At 42.2% G+C, this 14,076-nt stretch overlaps 1 protein-coding gene across 7 annotated transcripts in view; it reads right to left on the bottom strand.

Moving 5' to 3' along the window:
* CPEB3 (cytoplasmic polyadenylation element binding protein 3) overlaps positions 1-14,076 on the bottom strand; it is a 1,233,156-nt gene that overhangs the window by 996,374 nt on the left and 222,706 nt on the right. The gene's annotated exons all lie outside the window — the stretch shown is intronic.

Genomic DNA, 14,076 nt, shown 5'->3' with positions numbered 1-14,076 from the left:
CCTAAAGGTGTTTCATGGCAGAGGCATGCCCCATACTTAAACTCATATGAGCCTAATGAGGTTGGGAGTGTGTAGTGTTAAAATCGAAGGTGCTTTGTGCTGTAGTCTAAAAGTCCTGGAAGCTGGCTATGGCAGCGTTGCAAAGCCCAATAGCGTAGCCTGTGTCGGGATAATAGCAGATAGAGTTCGGGGCAGAAAATGATGCATTATAGTGATGAAAACCAAAACCTACTGGCCTAACTCATCTACCAGCGAGCCAGTGAAATAGCTTGCACACGCAGGCTTGTGAAACAGAGATCATATTAAAAACAAATACCATGCATAACATCTTACAGCCCCAAAGAGATTATAGGTAACATTGAGTCTCTTGACAGTTTATCCACTTTAGCCAAGAATTTTACCTGCCCGGAAATTGCTTGAGAATAAGAGTCATCAGGAGGAAGTCGACACCTGCCTGTATTGTCCATGGCCCTTGTTTGGTCGATAAATGGCGACTGAGCTTTCTGTAATCATCAGTTAGTACTGGGCAGATTCAAAGAAAATGGGGTAAGGACTCCTGGAGCTGACAACAAAGGCGAGATTTACATGGCAAGAGGAAGTCTAGTGAAAAAAGGTTTCTCATCTGATAAAACCAAACTTAATTTTGTGGTGCACGAAGAAAGTATCAGTGTTGTACTTTTGCACTACTCTTGTGTAAAAACTCCTCAATATGAGGTGTGTGTGCTTTGTGCCTGTGAAGGCCCGACGGTCCTGTTCAAATGATTCTTTGTGAAGCGCTTTGTTTAGCGCTATTTTGAAATCCTGCTGGGGAAGGTTTTGATTCCAAAGGGCTACAGAAGTGCGAGTTCCAAGGCTTCCAGAAAGGTAAGCTTCCAGGGATTTTGAGAACTTGGTTTGTTCACTGAATATACTTTCAGTTAGATTAAGTTCTTCAATGTTCCTGCTTTTGCGACACGTGTTGAGTGCAGGTATTTAGGGGTACAAGCTTTCTGTGCCAGAACTTGATGGCACAAAAGGAATTCCAGCTGGATCTGGGCTGAGGGGGAATGTTGGTGGAGCTTGAACAGAGACCTGAAGACAGAACTCTGGGTCTTGTTCAAGAAAGTGCCCAGTTTCCCAGGGAAAGCTTCTGAGTCGTTACTCAGTGTGAGGATAAGTTTAACTTTTACTATCTTCAGCAGAGGCTTCACAATGGGCTGTTTTATTCATCTGAAGATGGTTCTCTATGACCAGGGAGTGTCCCTCCACATAGGGACCAAGTGTAATTACACTTTTGACATGAAGATGTAGGTAGGTATGCTGGAGCAGATCACTGCACTGCAAGCCTTTGAAGCTAGGTAGTTAGTTGGCCACTGCTATTTCAGGGAAGATGCAACTTGGGATAATTAGGTACAAACAACATGAGATTCTGCCACTGAAATTAGCTCCTTTGATAATACAAATGCAGGCAGGTAATTCTGCCCTTTATAAAATGTAGGCAAGCTCAGTCCATGATTGTTGAAAAACGACAAGCAAATCAAACTAAAATCCTTACTGTTTCGCCACCAAATATTTAGAGCAATCTGACTCATTTCCTAGTCTAGCACCCTGCTTCCTCTTGTTACTTTACAAGCCCTCTCCAAATTCTGGTAGACACGTAGTGTTAATAATAAAAAAACAAGTGCTTAATCTGATTTTGTATATACTAATCCAGCCAGATCCGGAAAATGTAAAGTCTTTAGCATTTCCATAGCAAAAATCAGACAAATTACATTTATGGCAAAAAATGACACTTTAATCCACAGACCTCAGCGCCCTTTGAAAAACGATGTGCTAAAAGCAGGATACCTTTATAGATGCAAGTGGTAAAATATACCCTTAAAATTACATGTCAGATTTAAACTTTGTGCAGCTATACAAAACCTTTGCACATATTTACAAATGACTTACTAAAATGCCACATATGCCCAGTTAAACACAAAAAAATGTGTTTCAGGTTTAAAGCACATGACAAAAAGCAGAGAAATGATTAGCAGGCATTGGCTGTTGCAGAGGTAAAAATACCAGATATCCACATTATAGAACTTTGCATCGGTTATGCCCAAGTAAGAAAAAACAATGTAGAGTTAGGTGGCAGCCAGCGCTTTGTAAACATATATCAGAAGATTAATGACATTAATACCGGGCTTTGACAAAGGAAATATTCACCAATGCAAAATAAACAAATGGTTACTTTCCTGTATGGGACAGACTGGATGACTGAGAAAACGAACAGAATGGTTTCTACTAATCTGATGATTATCCTTGTTGTATGTAACAGGCTTATATACTGACGTACTGGGCAAATGTGCAAACTCGTGTGCTGACTTGTAGAAAGTGATGGTCTGAGAATTTACAAAACTGCAAATGTTTTGCACATGCTACCTAAAATGAAACACAATAAGCAAACAAGGATTTTCCTACAAGTAGCATTATTAATGGCGTGCAGGTGATTGGCCGTTACATAAGTGATGAAATCTGTTTAAAATACAATGGCTTTGGCGCATACTGCATTCAAAAGTTGTAGAATTGCAATCTGTAAACTATTTGGAATGCCCTATAACAGAGTTTCCCAAACTGTGGGTCCATACCCGCTGGTGGGTTGCGAGCTGATTTTTGGTGAGTTGCGTAAGTCCTGGTCCATATATATGTAACATTTAAAAGTCTTAGGACTGTTTGTGCACCATTGCGAAGATGCTGAACTTAGTCCCCACTTACTTCATAAAGCCATTTTAACAGAGAATGTGCTCAGTATACATGAACATACACAACAACACTTGTGTATGACTTTCACACACAAATTGAGAATCATGGATATGGCCTAACGGCCAGAGCTGTCGGCTTTGAATCTGAGGAACCAGGTTTGAGTGCCAGAGTTAGCTCAACATCCTTTCATTTTGTGAAAATTGCTTTACCTTCTGTGCTTACAATAAAATTAATATGACCTTATGCAATGTGATCTGATGCTCATGTAAAGCGCTCCAATACATTTGAGCCATGTTCCAGCTATATAAAACTAATATATATATATATATATATATATATATATATATATGGAGTCTACAATGCACCACTGAACCTCGCTTTAACACAAAAACTGTTACGACTTACCCCATATTCTACTGCAGAAGGTGTTTTTCAAATTTCTTAAATTCACAAGTATCAACACAAGATTCCTCAGAAGACATATGATTTTAGTGAACGGATGCCAAAGCCCACCACCCCACCCTGAAATGTGTTCCAGTTCCAGACTCCAGTGCAGGTCATCATATGCCACTTTTATGTGTAGATCAATATCTTGGCCATGGCCCGATATCTAAGGGCGTGGTAACGGTCATGATGTTTACTAACAATTGCTGTTATTACAATCAAATATCACCCTCTCCCCTATGTCCACTGGAGCGTGGTTCTAAAACTTTTGGGAAGCTCTGTCCTATACAACACATAGGAAAGATATACCAACTGGTGTGATCGTGAGGGAGAGTAATTAGAAGGGAAACAACTTGTTCACCATATTGTTAATGATAGCTGTTTTGTATTGTAATTGTATTGTAATTGCATTTATATAGCACTTACTACCCCTGACGAGGTGTCAAATCGCTTTTTCGGCGAGTAGTACCCTAGTCCGGAACCCATGAAAGATTAGTGTTGGGTTAGTATAGTGAAATGTGAAAGTAATTGGAGTGGTGGATAGGTTCGTCAGTTAATTGGATTCAGAAGGATAGCGGCGGGATAGAAGAGGGAAAAAGGTTTGCATTTATATAGCGCTTGGTTACTCCTGATGGGGTGTTAAGGCGCTTTTTTTGGCGAGTAGCACGCTACTCCGGAACTCATAAAGGATTAGTGGAGAATTAATATAGTGAAATATGAAAGTAGTTTGAGTTGTGGATATTAGTCAGTTATTTGGATTGAGAAGGATACCAAAGGGATAGAAGAGGGAAAAAAGGTTTGCATTTATGTAGCACTTGTTACCCAAAATGGGGTGTTGAAGCACTTTCTTGGCCAGAAGCACACTACTCCGGAACTCATAAAGGATTAGTGGAGAATTAGTATAGTGTAATATGAAAGTATTTTGAGTGGTGGGTATTAATCAGTTATTTGGATTGAGAAGGATAGCAGAGGGATAGAAGAGGAAAAGGTTTGCATTTATATAGCGCTTGTTACCCCTGATGGGGTTTTGAAGTGCTTTTTCTTTTTATAACCCTACTGTACTGACATGATTTTGTACTACCTGTAGATGAGGGACTGTCTTAACATTACTAGTACTGTGATTTTTCTACTACTTTCAAACAAAACCTTCCCAGGAAACAAAGGAGACCCACCGTTTTACCCACCTGTAAGTTGGTATGTTCTGATACATATTCCAAAACTTATCAGTAGATCTCCCAAGAAATTCTCACTTTTTCTAACTAAGGGGAGCCCTTTCTACACAAATGTATTGGTTACCTCACCTGTCACTCAGTTTCTCTGCTGTTGTCCCTTTTACTTACCTGTTTACTCATTGCTCGCCTGTCATCTCCGATTCTTCTGAAATAGGTCACTGAAATAGGAAATGTATTGATGCGAACCTAAACTATATATTTTTTTATTTTTTCCATTTTAGTATAAATCCAAAGGAACTCAATATGAGGGACTGAGTGTCAACTTACAAATGTTCTTACTATTTGTTTACACGGTAAAGCATTCTTTTCGATAGATGGAAATAAATCAAGAGTATGGTCTGCTTGGTCCTGGGATCTAATATATCATTATCGACCAATTCATTTATTTTCAATTATATAAAAAAATTGGCTTATTATGACCATGGGAAATTTTCTGGTTGTTGCAATGGATAATGATGCCTAAAAGCATATTTGAGAAATACTATATATCGTCTTCTAAGTCAAAGATTGACAAGTGGATTCTAGATATGATTACATATAGCGCAAATAAAAATAGCTTCCAGGCAATGATGCAGAGATTATTTCAAACAGAAATGGAAAACCTTGCTGAATAGATATTAGTTTATTTTCACTGTATGTAAATGTTTTGTTTTTAATACAATTATCTAAATGGCAGAGCAAACAAGAGGAAAAAGGCTTCCATGCCAGCTAGAACAGACGTAGACATAGAAAAGGACATTGGATTTCTTTGGGAGGTAATAATATAATCAGAAACCATACGATCAGCCTGGAATGTAGGTTGTGGAGAAATATCCACAAAAAGTGGATGCACACCTAAATATTTACTACTAAGCATATTCGGTATATAACTGTTAGTGGAACGCTTTGCACTGTGAGTGCTTACTTGTAACAAAGTATGTGGCAGCACCCTACTGTGTGCGTACCTTATATCCACAATCCAATATGTAAATTCCCCAAGAGGAACCAACACCAGAATTTTAGTAGAGCTGGTAAGCACCTTGTGGCACTTCTGCTTGGACATACATTGAACAATAATTATCTCCCAGCAAAATAAAAGTGGATTGGCAACCATGAAATGTTAATGATAAGACCAATTGGATGCTGAGTAGTGAACTATTTCATATCTTTTACATAGAGACCTATTTGCTTTGAAGCTGAATGCCTAGGGTCTGGTAATGTATAATGGGTGGCCAGTTCTGTAAACAGAGAAGTAGCTTGGAGCATGGGGATCAGGTATTTATTAAGCCCCTTCCAGGTTATCCCTAAAACCTTTGCACACATTTGCCAGCAGGTGATGCTATTCACATGTTAGTGGACCACATAGGTGTCATTTCTGGTTGTTCCAGAGTTAGTTTGAGATTATCCTTTACTGCTGCTGCAGATCTAAGGAATGCTAATGAACCTGCAGGCCTTGCACATCATGTGGTAGCGGAAGAATTAATGAGCTTGAACATGAGAATAACTTCAGGCGATCATGGTCTTGAACCTTCCAACCAAATTTCTGGGCATCTGGAAACAAAAAAAGCTAGAACTCGACATTGGCTAAATGATCTAGCTGGTATTTGAAAATGAGCCCTAATCCCATTTCAGCCGATCCATAGCAAATTCTAACCGTTCTGGCTAATATACCTGACAAATAAGTTACTTACCTTCAGTAACGCTTTTTCTGGTGGATACAGTATCTGCCTGTGGATTCCTCAAATTTTGAATATCCCCTGTGCCAGCATTCTACGGAAATTCTTTCCTAGCTCTCCCACATCAACGAGGACGTCATAATAGCACGGCTTGGCTCTCGACTCCCAATGACGTCATCAGAGCCATAAGAAGACCTCGTCGGCGTGCTGACATCAGTTCCACCCATTTTTTCCGTGCCACCGAAGTAAACGGGCGGGCCGACACATTTTCACATGTATACATATTATACGAAGTATATATATATATATATATATATATATATATATATATATATATATATATATATATATATATATATATATATATATATATAAATGCATAACCAATAAAGGCATTGAAAAAATGCAACTAACTAAGCATTTCCCACTATTAAAACGTAAGCATGATTAAGACATAATAAAAACACTCATGTTAAACAGTAAAAGTATCTTTTGATAGAAACAGGTGGACAACAGGGAGGCGGATGGGACAGTGAGGAATCCACAGGCAGATACTGTATCCACCAGAAAAAGCGTTACCGAAGGTAAGTAGCTTGTTCTTCTGATGGATACTTATGCCTGTGGATTCCTCACCTTTTTAATAGAATTCCCCAAGGCGTACCTCTCCCGGAGGAGGGAGTCCACCTGACTAGACAAAAAATCTTGCAAAACAGATCGAGCAAAATGGCAATTCCTCCTAACCTGCGAATCCAAGCAGTAATGCTTAGCAAAAGTATGGAGGGAGGCCCAAGTTGCTGCTTTACAAATATCAATGACAGGAACACCTCTAGCCAAAGCAGAAGAAGAAGACTTAGCTCTGGTAGAATGAGCTCTGATACCTTCAGGAGGGTCCTTCTTGGCCAAGGCGTAGCAAATCTTGATGCACAAGATAATCCACCTTGAGAGAGTCTGCTTGTGCACAGCCTTGCCTTTCATCTTCCCAACGTAGCCCACAAAGAGCTGATCATCCAATCTCAGATCTTTTGTTCTGTCCAAATAAAAGCTGACAGCTCTCTTAGGATCCAAACAGTGAAGTCTCTCCTCCTTGGAAGGGTGAGTGGGAGGATAGAAGGTAGGTAAGGTAATGGACTATTCTATATGGAAAGGAGTAACCATCTTAGGAAGGAAAGCAGCCCTGGTCCTTAGAACCAACTTATCTACATGAATAGTCAAGAAAGGAGGATTAGTAGTAAGAGCTTGAAGCTCACTTACCCTCCTAGCCAAGGTAATGGCAATCAAGAAAACCGTCTTAAAAGAAAGAAGCCTCAATGGGCAACTATGAAGAGGCTCAAAAGGAGCACCGATTAAAAAGGTGAAAACAATATGTAAATCCAACTGGGGCATAATGAAAGAAGTGGGAGGAAACCTTTTGGTAAGTCCCTTAATGAACCTCATAACAATGGGGGGACTTAAATAAAGATCGCTGATCCGGCAAACATAGAAAAGCCGACAAATTCACTGTAGCCACAGCACAACCTTGCTGGGCCAAAGAAAGAGAAAACTCCAGAATATTAGACAAACGGGCTTTCAAAGGATCAATGGTCCTCTCTCCGCACCATTTAACAAATCTGGACGATCTGGAGGAGTAAATGGACTTAGTGGAGTGTCGCCTGGATGATAAAATAACATCCACCACATCCGGTGGAAGAGAGAAAGAACTCAGGTTGCCCCGTTCAATCTTCAGGCATGAAGGTGCAAGTTCTGAAGGTGGGGGTGTAGAACCTGCCCCTGCGACTGCGAGAGATCTGTTCTGAGAGGGAGACGGAGCGGAGGGTGCGATGAGAGGTGAAGTAGATTTGTGTACCACACCCTTCTTTGCCAATCCGGGGCAATCAATATGACTTGGGCCCTGTCTTGCCGAATCTTTCTCAGAACCTGAGGAATCAAGGGTATGGGAGGAAAAGCGTAAAGGAGCTGCGAGTTCCAATCCAACTGAAATGCGTCCCCCCAACGATCCCTGCATCGGATACTGGAGACTGCAGAACAACGCACAGTGCAAATTTTTGTGAGTGGCATATAGGTCCAACCGAGGAGACCCCCACATCTCAAAGATGTGATGGACCACCTCCAGATGAAGCCACCTCTCGTGATTGGCTGAGTAATGCCGACTGAGACTGTCCGCACGAACATTCAGCACACCGGCTAGATGATTTGCAAACACACAAATCTGATGGACCTGAGCCCAGGACCAGTCACAGAGCCTCTCGTTGATATACCTATTGAGCCTCTTGTTGATGTACCACATCGTGGTAGTGTTGTCCGTCAGGACCTGAACCGGCTGACCACAAAGAGAAGGAAGGAAATCCTTTAGTGCCAAACGCATTACCCGAAATTCCAGAAGGTTGATGTGAAGCAACCTCTCCTCTGGAGACCAAAAACCCTTGACCTCCAGATAAGCACTCCACCGAGAGTGGAGGCATCTGTGATCACTGTGGCCACCGGCGGAGGAGGCTGAAAGGGCTTTCCTTGAGACAGGTTGCCCTGCACACCCCACCAAGTCAGCTCTGCTGCAGCATCTCTGAAGATTCTGACCTTCTCCCCAAGATCTCCGTTGTGTTGATTCCACTGCCTGCGGAGGCACCACTGGAGTGCCCTCATATGCCAGCATGCATGACTGACCAACAGTATGCAGTAAGCGAACAGACCGAGCAGACGTAGGACCTTCAAGACTGGAAATGTCCGACACACAGTAGTGTCTAGTATTGCCCCTATGAACAGGCTGAGCTGAGAAGGCACCAGGTGAGAATTGGGTACATTTATCGAGAAACGCAAGTTAAACAACCATTGCGTTGTCACTTGCAAGTGGCAAAACATCATCTCCGGAGACTTGGCTTTCAACAGCCAGTAGTCCAGATAAGGGAAACAAGAACCCCTGACCTTCTGAGCTGTGCCGCTTCCACTGCCATCACCTTTGTAAAGACCTGAGGTGAGGAAGTCAAACCAAACAGAAGAACCACAAACTGGTAGTGTTGAGACCTCACCCACCGTGAATCCGAGATACTTCTGATGCAACTTCAGGATGGGAAGATGAAAATACGCATTCTGCAAATCGATAGACACCATCCAGTCTTCCTGTTGCAGAGCAAGAAGAACCTAAGCCAAGGTCAACATTTTGAACTCTTCCTGCCTGAGGTAAAGATTCAAAATCCTGGGGTCCAAGATCGGCCTCAACCGACCGTTCTTTTTGGGGATCAGGAAATACCGGGAGTAGCACCCCTGACCCCTCTCCTGCTCTGGAACCACCTCTATCTCACCTTTCTGTAACAAAGTAAGAATCTCCTACTGCAAAAGCAGTAAGTGGTCCTCCGAACACCAACCCTGGCGAGGAGGATACGGAGGTGGAAACTCTAAAAAAGGGAGGGCGTACCCATTTTCTATAAGATTTAAAACCCAACAGTCTGAAGTAATCGATTTCCAATCTTGTAGAAAGTGGGACACCCGACCCCCTACAGGACCAACATTTTTTAAGAAGTGGGATCTAGAACTGCTTTCCTGAGGCACCACCGGTGGCGGGGGGAAGAAGAGGCTCCCCTAAGACGTCCTCTATTTTTCCCATTGTTCGATTTGTACAAAGGATTCTGCTGTTGGCTCTGTTGAGACTGCTGGCGGCCACGAAAGGAAGCAGCCCTTCCAAACCCACGATACTGCTTGTAGCTGTACCCTCTAGACTGCATTTGAAGGCCCAGAGATATTGCAGTCGCTCTGCTATCCTTAAAGCGTTGCAAGGCAGAGTCAGCTTTAGTGCCAAATAGTCTCAACTCATCAAAGGGCAAATCCAGCAGAGTTGCCTGAACATCAGGAGAAAATCCGGATGACCTGAGCCAAGCTTGTCTTCTTGTTGCTACAGAAGACACCATTACACGAGCCACTGAGTGTCCAGACCTGATTGTATCACTTGACGGGCCGCAGCTTGTGAATCAGAAAGGGCCTCCAGGAAATTATTCCGGTCGTCATCAGGTAATTTTGGAGCTAACTGCTTGACTGAGCCCATCATAGCATGGATATAGATCCCAAGAAGACATGTAGCATTAGTGGACTTTAGTGCCATACTCGCAAAAGAAAATATCTCTATCACCTGGTATATTAGTAAATGATTGCTTCGAATAAGAAGCCTGGACCACCAAGCTTTCAGGCGACGAACTTGAAGACAGAAACACCGGATCCCCAGGAGCAGGTCTGTACCTTCTTGCAATGGACTGTGTAACTGCAGGAGCATTCAAGGGTTTTGCCAGACCTCTAAAATAGGCTCTGTTAAAGCCTCATTGAAGGGTAGAAGATGTTCAGAAACTGCTGAAGATGGATTTAGAACCTCAGTCAGGATGCTGGATTTTACCTCAGCTGTAGGTAACTGCAGATCAAGCAACTCTGCTGCCTTCCTTATTACGACATGATAAGGAGCAACATCATGCAATACCCCAGACTTTGGAGATGAAAGTTCATACTCGGGTGAAGTATCTAATCCACTGGCCTCCTGTAAGCCTTCGAACTCGTCCACAGATTCAACAATCTCTCCTTTCTCCTGTTCCTGTCTATATTCCTCCTCTTCAATGAGCCTCTGCGCATCCCTTCTAGAAACCTGCTTCAGAATCGGCTTCCGCGGCGCCACACGTGGCGCCGGTGATGAAGGCATCGGCTTCGATGGAGGACCTTCAGCTTCAATTCTTGGCATCGAACTAATCCAAGGCGGCGCAGACTCGACAGCCGAGGGAGTCAGAGGAACCGGAGTGGAGGACCTCGACGCAGGAAAATGCCAAGCTGGAGTCGGCAGCAAGAAAGGCACGAAGGTTGCCTGGGCATACTGATGAGGTATACCCAAATTGAAAGCCAATGGACCCATGGGCCCGAAGGCGCACCAGATGGATGAGAAGCCCTGGCAAACATGCCAAACATCGCATTTAAAAAATGCGTAGGGTCTGTTCCTTGAGCAGGAAAAGGAGGATATGGATCCGTAACTTCCTGAATCACCTGAGGCTGATCTGAAACCTGCGGAGCCGGAGAAGACGGCGCCCGCACAGCTAAAGCCACACGAACTGGAGACGACTCCCTGAGCGTCAGAGACTTACTTGGAGCCGGGGAACCTTCAGGCGACCTTGGAGTCGGAGATTGAACCGGCGTCACCCGTGGATATGGAGTTTGAGATGGAGAAACAAAGTCTTTCCTTCAAAGCCACTTAGCTGGAGAAGGCGACCTCGAAGCCCTGTTCTTCGATGAACGGCACAGAGAACCATGTCACTTCTTCGACTTCTTGTGTTTTCTCGACTTCGAAGTGTGAGAAGACGACGACTTCACACCTTTCTGACCCTTCTTCTCTTTTTTGGCTTAAGCCATAAAAAGTTTAGCCTCACGTTCTTTAAGGGCTTTAGGATTCATCTTCCTGCAGCTCCAACATCGTGATCAGAAGATAAGCACCAGAGGCAATCTTCATAGGGATCAGTGATCGACATGTGACTTCCACACTCCCTGCAGGGCTTAAATCCTGACTTCCTAGAAGTAGCCATTAGAAACCCACAAGGAAACAAAGTAATAACCACAGAAAATGGAGAGTCCCTAGAAAAACCGCTACGTGTAGACGGAGCGGAAAAAAGGGAACTGACGTCATCACCAAGCATTGAGGTCTTCTTATGACTCCAATGATGTCATTGGGAGTCGCGAGCGGAGTTGTGCTATTATGATGTCCTCGTCGACGTGGGAGAGCTAGGAAAGAATTTCCGCAGAATGCTGGCGCAGGGGATATTCAAAAGGTGAGGAATCCACAGGCAGAAGTATCCATCAGCAAAAGGCAATACATACTGGTCAGTAAACATGTTCATGTTGGCAACCTCAGATGGCCACGACATGACCGAGACAAGACAGTGGAAGACCATCTCATGCAGATTAATGAAAGCAGTTAAACTGAAAAGACCTCCGACTAGTAAACATTCCCAAATGTGGAATGTAAATGTGACTCTGAGACTGTTTATAGCTTGGAAGTTAAAAGACATCTTACAAGGCAACAGCTTTCAGCTAAATTATCCATTCTCGTGTGCCTCATTTTATGTAAGAGTAAAGCGGAAGTTGAAGCACTGGACTTCTGTAAACTATAATAAACTATACTTTACAAAGAAGAACTTATGTTTAACCAAGGTGAATTAGACAAAAACAGAACAATCTTTGATACAGCTTTCCAGGAGGAGTCCGAATATCCCAATGCATAAAGCCTTAAATGAATATCTCAAAATATATTGAGTGGAGCTGCTATTTGCCATACGAAATTGTAAGCACTAGTCTTGTCGCCTACCCTGACAAGGTTGATGAAATGGGTGATACACCTGCCAAGCAATGACGTTCAGGTTCTTAGTGCTTTTTTGTCAACCGGTGCTATTCCTTCAAAGTCTATGGCAGTATGAGCTAAGATTGAAAATATTTTTCAGGCAGCTGACTGGACCGAAGTTTCTACAGTAAGAAATTATATTTCAGAGACATCAATGTTATGACCCCAGTGGTGAGTAAGCTTAAGAAAAAAGTATAGTCCTCATCTCCGTGTCTTGCTGAAAATTTTTTCATTTTTGGCTGGATATTGCCCATTATTGAAGCATAAAACGTCACTATAGCAAAGAAAGGGGTGGAACAATAAGTGAGTGGGACTATGTGGGCTGACATTTTGGGTGATCGATGATCCGATTCCCTATCTTGGGCCTGCTAAAGTTTTAACTACTAATGGGTGTCTGGATGAAGTCGTTTTTCTGTGTTGCTGATGTTTCTGTTACTTTCAAGACTGTTGTGAGAAGTTAAGCAACAGAGTCGAAAAAAATAATCCTTGCAACTGTATTTCAAACAGAATAATGACGTTAGTTAGGAAGATGAACATTCTGACATTTTTGAATGACATTTATCTTGTAACGTTTGAGGAATATGCAAAACTGGGATTTTACAAGTTTGTTTTTCTCAGTGGCAACCTGTAAACTTTACAGACAACGTGTTGTTTCTTTTCTTGTCTCTCACCCAATAGTTATGTAAGGTAGTATAATTTTATGTCATGTAATAGAAATCGCTCAAGTTTTGTAAATGTTCTCTGTGCAGTACTAGCACACTATCAGGTAGATTCATCAAAGACCCGTTTTGCGAGTCTTTAATAGCGATTCATAAAGAATCGCTATTACAGACTCGCAAAACGGGATTCATGTATGAATCGCAAAATAAATTGCGATTCCTACACATTCCTTATTTGCGATTAGCAAATTGCTAATCGCAAATAAGGAATAACTCCCCATTCATTCCTATGGGCCTAAAGACCCATAGGAAAGAATGGGGAGTATTCCTTATTTGCGATTAGCAATTTGCTAATTGCAAATAAGATAGCGATTTCAAGGGTGCCAGGCGTGTCCAAAGGACACCCTGTAGCACCCCATAAATGCAAATTTACACAGGTGTTGCGCACACACATGTCCAAAGGACATGTGTGTGTGTAACATGCAACAGCGAAAAATGCACTAAAGTGCTTTTTTCTATTTTTTCGCAATTTACCACGAAGTCAGACTTCGTGATAAATAGCGACCAAATATTGCGAATTCGCTATTTCAAATTGGTTGATGAATTGCATTTAAGGAATCTCTATTATAGATTCCTTAAATCCAATTCCTCGCAAATATGCGATTTCGCAAATAGCGATTTTTGCATTTGGGATGATGACTCCCAAATGCAAAAATTGCACTCGCAAAGGGCCAGATTCTCAGAATCTGGCCCTTTGCGAGCGTATTTAGCTTGATGAATCGGGCTGTATAACCTTAACCTATGTAAAGCACTCCAGTTCCCTCAAGGGACAGGTCTATTTCTATAAATACCTTGATAAAATAAAACTAAGTGATAAAAAGTTTACAATTACACAACAACCCTCTTTCCAAAGCAAGATACTGCTGCTTTCAATATAAAAACTTAAGTGGGTGTTATAAATATCTTAAGGTAAGGTCAATACTTAACATCATCCCCCACAAAATAAGACTTTA

This window comes from Lissotriton vulgaris, chromosome 5, assembly GCF_964263255.1.
Source record: "Lissotriton vulgaris chromosome 5, aLisVul1.2, whole genome shotgun sequence".
Taxonomy (NCBI): domain Eukaryota; kingdom Metazoa; phylum Chordata; class Amphibia; order Caudata; family Salamandridae; genus Lissotriton; species Lissotriton vulgaris.
Note: the sequence above shows the minus strand (reverse complement) of the source record. Positions and strands in the feature narration are given on the sequence as shown.